Source organism: Equus caballus, chromosome 15 (genome assembly GCF_041296265.1).
Source record: "Equus caballus isolate H_3958 breed thoroughbred chromosome 15, TB-T2T, whole genome shotgun sequence".
Taxonomy (NCBI): domain Eukaryota; kingdom Metazoa; phylum Chordata; class Mammalia; order Perissodactyla; family Equidae; genus Equus; species Equus caballus.
This window is the reverse complement of record NC_091698.1, coordinates 75,149,308-75,157,261: the sequence shown is the minus strand read 5'-3', so window position 1 is coordinate 75,157,261 and position 7,954 is coordinate 75,149,308.

The window sequence follows — 7,954 nt, the reverse complement described above, 5'->3', positions numbered from 1 at the left end:
TGGATTATTTTTGTCAAATAAGGGCAGACCAAGCTCTGAATGCTTAGTTGAGTGATTCTCACCCTGACTGCACGTTAGAATCACTGAGGGAACTTTTCAAAGTTATAGGAGCCTGGACCCCACCCTAGACCAATTAATCAGAACCAGGGAGGGGCGGTGGGCAGGCAGCCCCGGCATCAGTATATTTGCAAAGCTCCCCAGAGGATTCTAATGTGAAACAAAGGTTAGGAACTGATAATCCTTAAAAATGTCAGATAACTGAGAAAAGAAAAGTGGTTGTGTTCCTTCTTCCTAAGCATCATGGAGAATATAAAATAGCAGAAATAGGAAAACTCAGCAATTTGGGGATATGGACCCAAGGCTGATTTCATGATATTTAATCCAAGAGAGCCAGTTCAATATCTTTTAAAAGCAGTGTGTTTTCCCCTGCACCCAAAGTGCCAAGCTTTCCAGAAAACCCTATCTTTTCGTTATCCCTACATGGAAACCAGGACACAACAGATGGCAGGGTAATGGGTTGTGTCTGCTCAAGTTTGCGCTGCTTTTATTTGCAAGACATCAAATTCATAGTGACTGCGGGGACAGGCTGACATGATTTATTTCAAATGAAAATGGAGGCATCGCGGGCTCTGTCTTTGCTCATTACCATAAGACAGAGTCTCATCTGTGATCTGGACACACTGGATTGCTGGTGACAGAAACGGTTTGCAGGGTCTGCAAGAGGCCACTCTTGTTCTCAGTGACTAAATGTTGGAGAATCTTCGTACCCAGCCCAAATTTCACACAGTGAAGTTTCCCACCCAGAGTCCCACTCCTCCAGATCAGTCAGCAAAGGACAAGGGAAGCACCATTTATATTCATTTTTTACTGTCAATGCTTTAATTATATATTCCTTCATGCACTCTCAAAGTGCAGCACGACATTTTGAAAAGAAAATGCAATAGGTGCAGCCCATTCATTCCTGAAAGAAATCACCTCCGGAGACGCGCACGCAGTCTCAGCCCCGGCTCTCCACGATGCCGGCAGAGTGAAATGAGTAGGGAGCCCGCCTGCTGCCAGAACTGCTCCTAGCTTCTTCTGGAGGCTGGCTTACAGAAACACCCCAGCCCCAGCGGGAAAGAGAGGGCCGGAGGAGAAGCAGCCCAGGGAAGAAGAGGAAAGGCTGACCAACAGGCAGCTCCTTTCCCCCACCTGTCAGGCAAAGAGCGGAACCAAGCCCCGAAGGCCAGGTGCCCACTACCCCGTTCTGACCCAGGAATGCTTAAGGATGTTTCAAGATGGGTCAGTGATGTAGATGAGCCTTAGAAATCTTCTGGTTCGGAACTCCCAATTTACAAATGAGAAAACGAGGCCAGAGGAATAACCGATCGTGCAATGACTCAGGGCAGAGTTTAGGACTCAGGTCTCCTGATTCTCAGATTCTTCCATTCTGCCTCACCAGTAGTTCTCAAGCTTGGCTTCACATTAGAATCACCTGAGGAGTTTTTAACCCCCGCCCCCCCCCCATGCCCAGCCCCACCCGCAGAGATCCTGGCTTAACTGGCCTGGGGTGGGGCCTGGATGTGGGTATTTTTGCAGCTCCTCAGGTGATGGTCATGTGCGGGCAGGACTAAGATCCCTGGCCCCCCTGCTTAGCTTGACTCAGCTGTCTGTTCCATTTTGCTCCATAATGAGCCCAGCCCTGCGCTAGGGGCGGGAGCTGTGAAAATGAATCAACCTCAGTTTCTGCCCTGAAGCTGCTCAGCGTCTGGCAGAAGAGCATACTGTGAAGAGCTCATTCCAGCCACAGAGTGATAAGAGTAACAATATGAATAAGGAATAGCAGTGATTAACTCTGTACAAGAAGGTTGAGGGAGGTGATAGTTGAGTCCCTGTTTAAAGGATGAATATGAGTTTGCCGAGAAGACAAGACACAGAAGGATTTTCCAGGGAGAAGGAACAGCATGTGCAAAGGCCTTAAGGCATGAAACCACACAACATATTTGGAGTTTGGTGTATGTGAGATAGGGTGCCAGGTGGGAGCAATGGATATAGAACCTGGGAGGTAGGCAGGGGCTGGATCACAAACAGCCTTATAATATAAGCCATTCTAAGGGTTGAGGATTATCCTGAATGATGGTGAGATATTGAGATATGTCATGCAGAAAAATGACAGAGTACAACTTGCCTTTTAAGAAAATAACCTTAACAGTGGTTTGGATAATGAACGGAAAGGAGAAGAAGCTAGAGGCAGGGAGCCCAGTTGAGAGGGGAGGCAAAGGGAAGATGAGGGTCTGAATGTAGAACTAGGCAGTGGCAACAAGGACTGAGAGCAGAGGACAGATAAGACCTGAATTCGGAACTCTGCTCCTGATTCATTGTGTTTGGAAGGTGGAATTGATAGGATGAGATGGTGGATTGGCCAAGGAGTGAGAAGGTCTGATTCCACCCGAACTTCTCCCCACCCCTCTCCGTATACTCTGAACTGAACAACTCACTCCCCACTTCCTTTATTCTGCTGGTCCCTTAGCCTAGGATGCCTATCCCTCCCTCATCTCTAAATATCCAAATAGGATCTATCCTTCAAGTCTCAAACCAATGCTGCTTCCTTCAAAAATCTAATTTTTGAACCAATGAAGGAAGGAGTAAAGTTCAGCAAGTTCATGCTCCGCTTTGTCAAGAACAGGTCACTGCATCCTGCCTCTTGAGAAGTCTTCCTTCTTATCTGTAAGGTCAACTTCAAAACTCCACTGCAAGTCACCTGTTCTGGAAAAACGTCTTTGGCACCTGCAGACGTGGGTTGTGTCCCCTAGCATTTTTGCATTCCTCTGTCAGTATTTACAGAATTGTTCCATGTTGTCAGTAATTATTGCTTTACCCATGCATTTTCCCCCTTAGGGTAAATACTCTCTTTTGAAAGACAGGAGCCCTATCTTACTGTCTCCTGTCCTAACATGGTGCACACAGAAAAAAAGATATTTGATAAAAGCTCATTGAACAAATGAATGTCGAAGGCGGAATTCATGAAATCTAGAGAAATGCTCTATAATGACGAGGATGATGCTTATAGGATGCTGCAATCCCTCGCCTAGAATAGGGCACCCCAGATGTAACTCTCCAACGTCATTTGGAGTCCGAGGGTGGGGTATTATACTGAGGAACCACAACCACGTTATTGGAACCAGTCTGCAGTCCTCTTGGAAGACACTCTAAGACCACCACAAGGCTGAGAACCATACTTTGAGAACTACTTCTAGGACATTCTCTCAGAGGACCCTTTAGCCATAGCAGGGTGAGGGAGGTAGACACAGGCCTGCCCTGCCAGGGAAAAGTGAGGCTCATCCTTGTCATCTGGGCAATTCTCCCCAGGGCTAGGCCTCCTCAGGTAACCGGTATCTTCCAGAAGCACTCTTCCTCCAAGAATCTTGAGCCTTAGCTGGGTGTTATGAAGAAACTTCCAACTAAGTGATACACTTAAAGTATTCACCAGTGGTTGCTATCTCAATCCTCCCACAGGATTATCTTTTTAAAGTGCTGCAAGATTCATGGGAATTTCAGATGCTGTAGCAACTTGAAGGGAAAAATTTAGGCCTCAGTGTCCCCCAGCTCCCCTATCACGAGGGAGATATATTTGAGATTCATTCCAGCTCCCCTTGAGCCGCAGATCCAGGCAAGGAAGTCCAATCTTGAGTCTGAGCTGGGAAGAGAAGGAAGAGAACTTAAACCAGCACGGCAGTCAGAATTCTGCTTGAGGGCAGCATCGCCGAAACTAAGAGAAATAACTTTATCTGGAGCAGTCTCTCTGCACTCTTGTTCCCCTGTGGCAACTGTGATGTTCAGGTTGAGGCTATGTGTACTAGGGCTGAGGGAGTGGAGGAGGGAGTGGAGAGAATGATGGGAAAGAGGAGGGAAGGGAAGAGACCCTCCTGTACACACATGTATGTGTGATTGACCAGATGCTCTGCTGATGCCCGAGAATGAACACCTTCCCAACAGGCTGCATTCCTCCCTGGGAACCTGAGGGTGTGTAACCGCCAGCGAAATTCCCTTTGAGGCTTTGGCTCTGCAGGAAGATCCTGGCTGTTCTCCAGGATATGCAATTACAGCAGGAGGAGATATACAGGTTGGGCAGGAGCAGGGCAGGTAGGGCTGGCCCAGCCTCCATCTGTCTCAGGCAAGTCCAGGCTGGAGGGTCTCACTTCAGGACTGCAGCGATGCTCGGAAATGAGGTCTGGTGGGAAGTCCCAGATAGGAAAGCTTCTTCCTGGGAGACTGTCACCTTTAAATCACCTGGAGGAATTATGGGATGGAGGCCCAGCTTGACATCCTTAAAGCAGCTGCAAATAAAGAGTGCAGTGAAATCATGCTGAGGGCAAGTTAAAAAGAAGCCAGTCAAAACGAAGAACATAACATCCGCATCCCAAGTGTTTCTGTAGCACTTATTGCTCAGATGGGTGAATGTGTTCTCTCCAGGATAAGGCTTGTGATGGGGCTGAGGGCCGGCCAACCCAGAATGTGCCACTCTGGTATGCGGATTATTTCGAGCTTAAAATAATCAAGGATCAGAAGATTCGGGAAGAACCTTTGACCTTCCCCCTAATTACCTAAAAGAATTTGATAGAAAGGCCTGTCCCAGGAAGGAGCTATCACCTTAGATAACTCCAGTATAATATGAACCAGGTGTGAGAGACGGAAAGGCACCTAGCAAGGCCCATTTTATCAAAGTTCTCTCTTGGGTCCCATCATCTGTAGATGGCCCAGCAAATATTTGTTTACCAAATATTAACTCTTTCCATCTTTCTGTAAATTGCCTTCTCTCCCTTTGAAGTTTCAGAACTCTATCTCCTTCTCCTTAGTCCAGAAAGACATATCTACCTCATTTTGCCTGACTGTCTTTGGAATTCTTCATGCTTATGTGAATTCCCAGTGCATATGTATTAAATGTGGTTTAATTTTCTCCTGCTAACCTGCCCTATGCCAGTTTAATTATTCGACCAGTCATAAGAACCAGGAGGGGAAAAGGTGGGGGTGGGGAGAATTCTGCCTTCCCCCACAATTGGAGGCCTCCAGGATACAAAAAGAGTAAGACTAGAGAGAGGAAACAGCAAACCAGAAGGCCCTTTTCTCTGTTGAGAGTGAAGAACTGAGTATAACGTGTAGCACTGGCCCTGCGAGACAGGTTTCACTGGAAGCTCTCAAATTGTTTACATCATCAGATTTTTCTAGGCCTTTTCCCACCTTTGCTGCAGTTAGTCTTGTAGGTTTTGCCCCAGTAACAAGTAAGCCAAACTCTGTTGTAATTTTCCTCCTAGCACAATACACATCTTTGAGCCTGGGAGAGAAGGGGTACAAAGGAGGGGCCAGGAGGCAGGGAAGGCCAAGTCACCCCATGCATTCCACCTATAATGGCCAGTGCCACCATCTTGGTTTGTTCTCCTATCCAATATCTACAACAACAGTCTTCAGGACCTGCCCTTTTCCTGTGGGCGGGGCTAGGAATAACAACTGTGCTGAAACCAGCCTAAGAGTCTTGGCCTACTTTTGAGGGTTTCCAAACCAGTGCAGCTGAAGCTATCCTGCAGCTGTGTCTTTGAAGAACGACGCAGGCAGCTGAGTTCATGTTCCACTGAACTCAATGTGGGAAAGGTGTGGTCTCTGCTCCTTAGTATTTTTCTTGTGCTGCCAGAGTCTGAAGATTTGGAGGAATTATTGCAAAACAGCTCGACTTCCCTTTCCCTCATGGAACACAGAAAGGCTGGAGCAAACAGAAAAGTGTAAACAGTCATTATATTCAGGTCGAGAGTAACAAATAGGCATTTTCACTCCCTTCCTTTACAGCTGGTTCCAGTTCTCAGGCCCTCAGCACCTGCCTTAGAGCACCTGTTCTGAGCAGTTTCAGAAACCAACAATAGCCATTCACCAGTAGTATTTGAACTACAGATTGTTCTGCACTGCTCTTCATTGTGACCGTGTTTGTTATAGTAAAGAATTAGGCCACTAAGTGCTAATCCTCAGAACTAGGTCTTGGACCTGGTTGTAAACATCACTTCTGCCACTACTGGCACTGTCATCCTGGGCAAGTTTCTAATTTTGTCTAAGTCTCAGTCTCCCTATCTGTAAAATGAAGTTAGCAATAGTACATAGAATCGATGTGACTATTAAATTTGAGAGGACGTGTAAAGAGCGTAGCACATGGCTGGCACATAATTGGTGCTCAACAAATAGTCCACTAATGTGCTGTTGGTCTGGGATGGGAGGGGCATAAGATCCTTTTGACGGCCATTATCTATGGACCAAGGAAGACTGAGAAAGCAACAATTTTGCCCATCAAAATCTGCACACCTCTTTCCCCTCTATTTAGCCCTTACTTCATTTTTTCTTGGTTGTCTGCCTGCTGCTCCCATCAAAATATAAAGGTTATCAAGGACACAGATTATGACCCAGTGGTCAGCAGAGTCTTTCTACATTAGTAGATAGTCAATAAATATTTGTGCATGGATATTTTTTCAACTGACTAGTTGAATGTGACGTCTGGTACTTATGGGTACCAGTACCCAGGAAATACAGTCTAAGACTGGGTAGATGTGGGTTTTAAGGTTTACTAACATTTTCCCTTATCTGTCACCTATTTCTTTTAAGGCATTAAATCCAAAGTCTTTAGGTCTTGCAGTTTTGCATGACTGGGTTAAGTCGAATTATGATAATTTTGCAAAACAAAAAAGATATATCACACCAATTTGCATCTCAATTTCGGTTTCTCTCAAAAGGTTCTCAAAAGCCACAAAGTCCCCCAGCAATAATCATGTTCAAGGCAAAGAAATTAAGAATTTGGTCTGGGAAGACATTAAACGAGTCTCTGGAATGTCGTAAAAGCCATATCAGAGGGTATACCCTTCCCCTGGATGTCTTTCCGGCCCCTGCCACAGACTCCGAGGAGAACCTGTGCTCACAGGGAAGCTTCCTCTTGGATAATGAGAGAAGATACTTTAAAATCTTGTTTCAAATCACTGCTTGGTACTTTGGATTCATTATACTACAGGTCAGATCACGTCCCTGGACACAGTGGTGTGTACAAAGCATCTCTCCTGATAGCAACAAAAACCTATAACATAGAGTTTCTAAGGCACAGAGTCCCTCAGTAACAAAAATCTGCAAGACCCAAATAACCCAGGAGTTTTCTTCATCCCCTTTCATCGGCTTTCCAGGGAATGTCTACTATGCTTCTCCCTCTGGTCTCTTAGGGATCATGGTGATAATGAGAGCTTGGCAAAGGCAAGTGGTGGATTAATATAAGTGAGTTATTATAGGCCAGGGTTCTTGTATTAAAAAGAGGAGTCCGGAGCTGGCCCTGTGGCATTGTGGTTAAGTTCAGTGCTCTGCTTTGGCAGCCGGGGTTCACAGGGTCAGATCCTGGGCGCAGACCTGCATTGCTCATCAGCCATGCTGTGGCAGTGACCCACATATAACATGGAGGAAGACTGGAACAGATGTTAGCTCAGGGCTAATCTTCCTCAAGCAAAAGAAGAGGAAGATTGGCAACAGATGTTAGCTCAGGGCTAATGTTCCTCAGCAAAAAAAGGAGGAGTCTGTTTCAAAAGGAAGCGAAAGGCCCATCCTGGCTTGTAATGACTCTGAGGACATCAGAATACAGAGTAGGGCTTTGTTTGTTTTTATTTGTTTTAACAGAGCAATAAGACTAGGAAAGGTTTCCCAATGCCATCTGTAGATGTATTGCTTGGGGGAGAAAGACTCCAGTGCAATGATGGGACTTCCCCTATCATGAGGGAGAGCGTCTGTCTTCAGTAAAGCCTCAAAGCCTGTAAACAAGGCTTTGCCTGCCCAGTGAGCATGACAGGGTGGTTGCCATTTCCATTTTCAAAAGTCATTTCCTCTGGGAAGCCCTGCTCAGCTGATCCCATCCAGCTTGGGGGCCCAGGTCACCCGAGGGAGCTCTTAACCTCTACCCACCAGAACA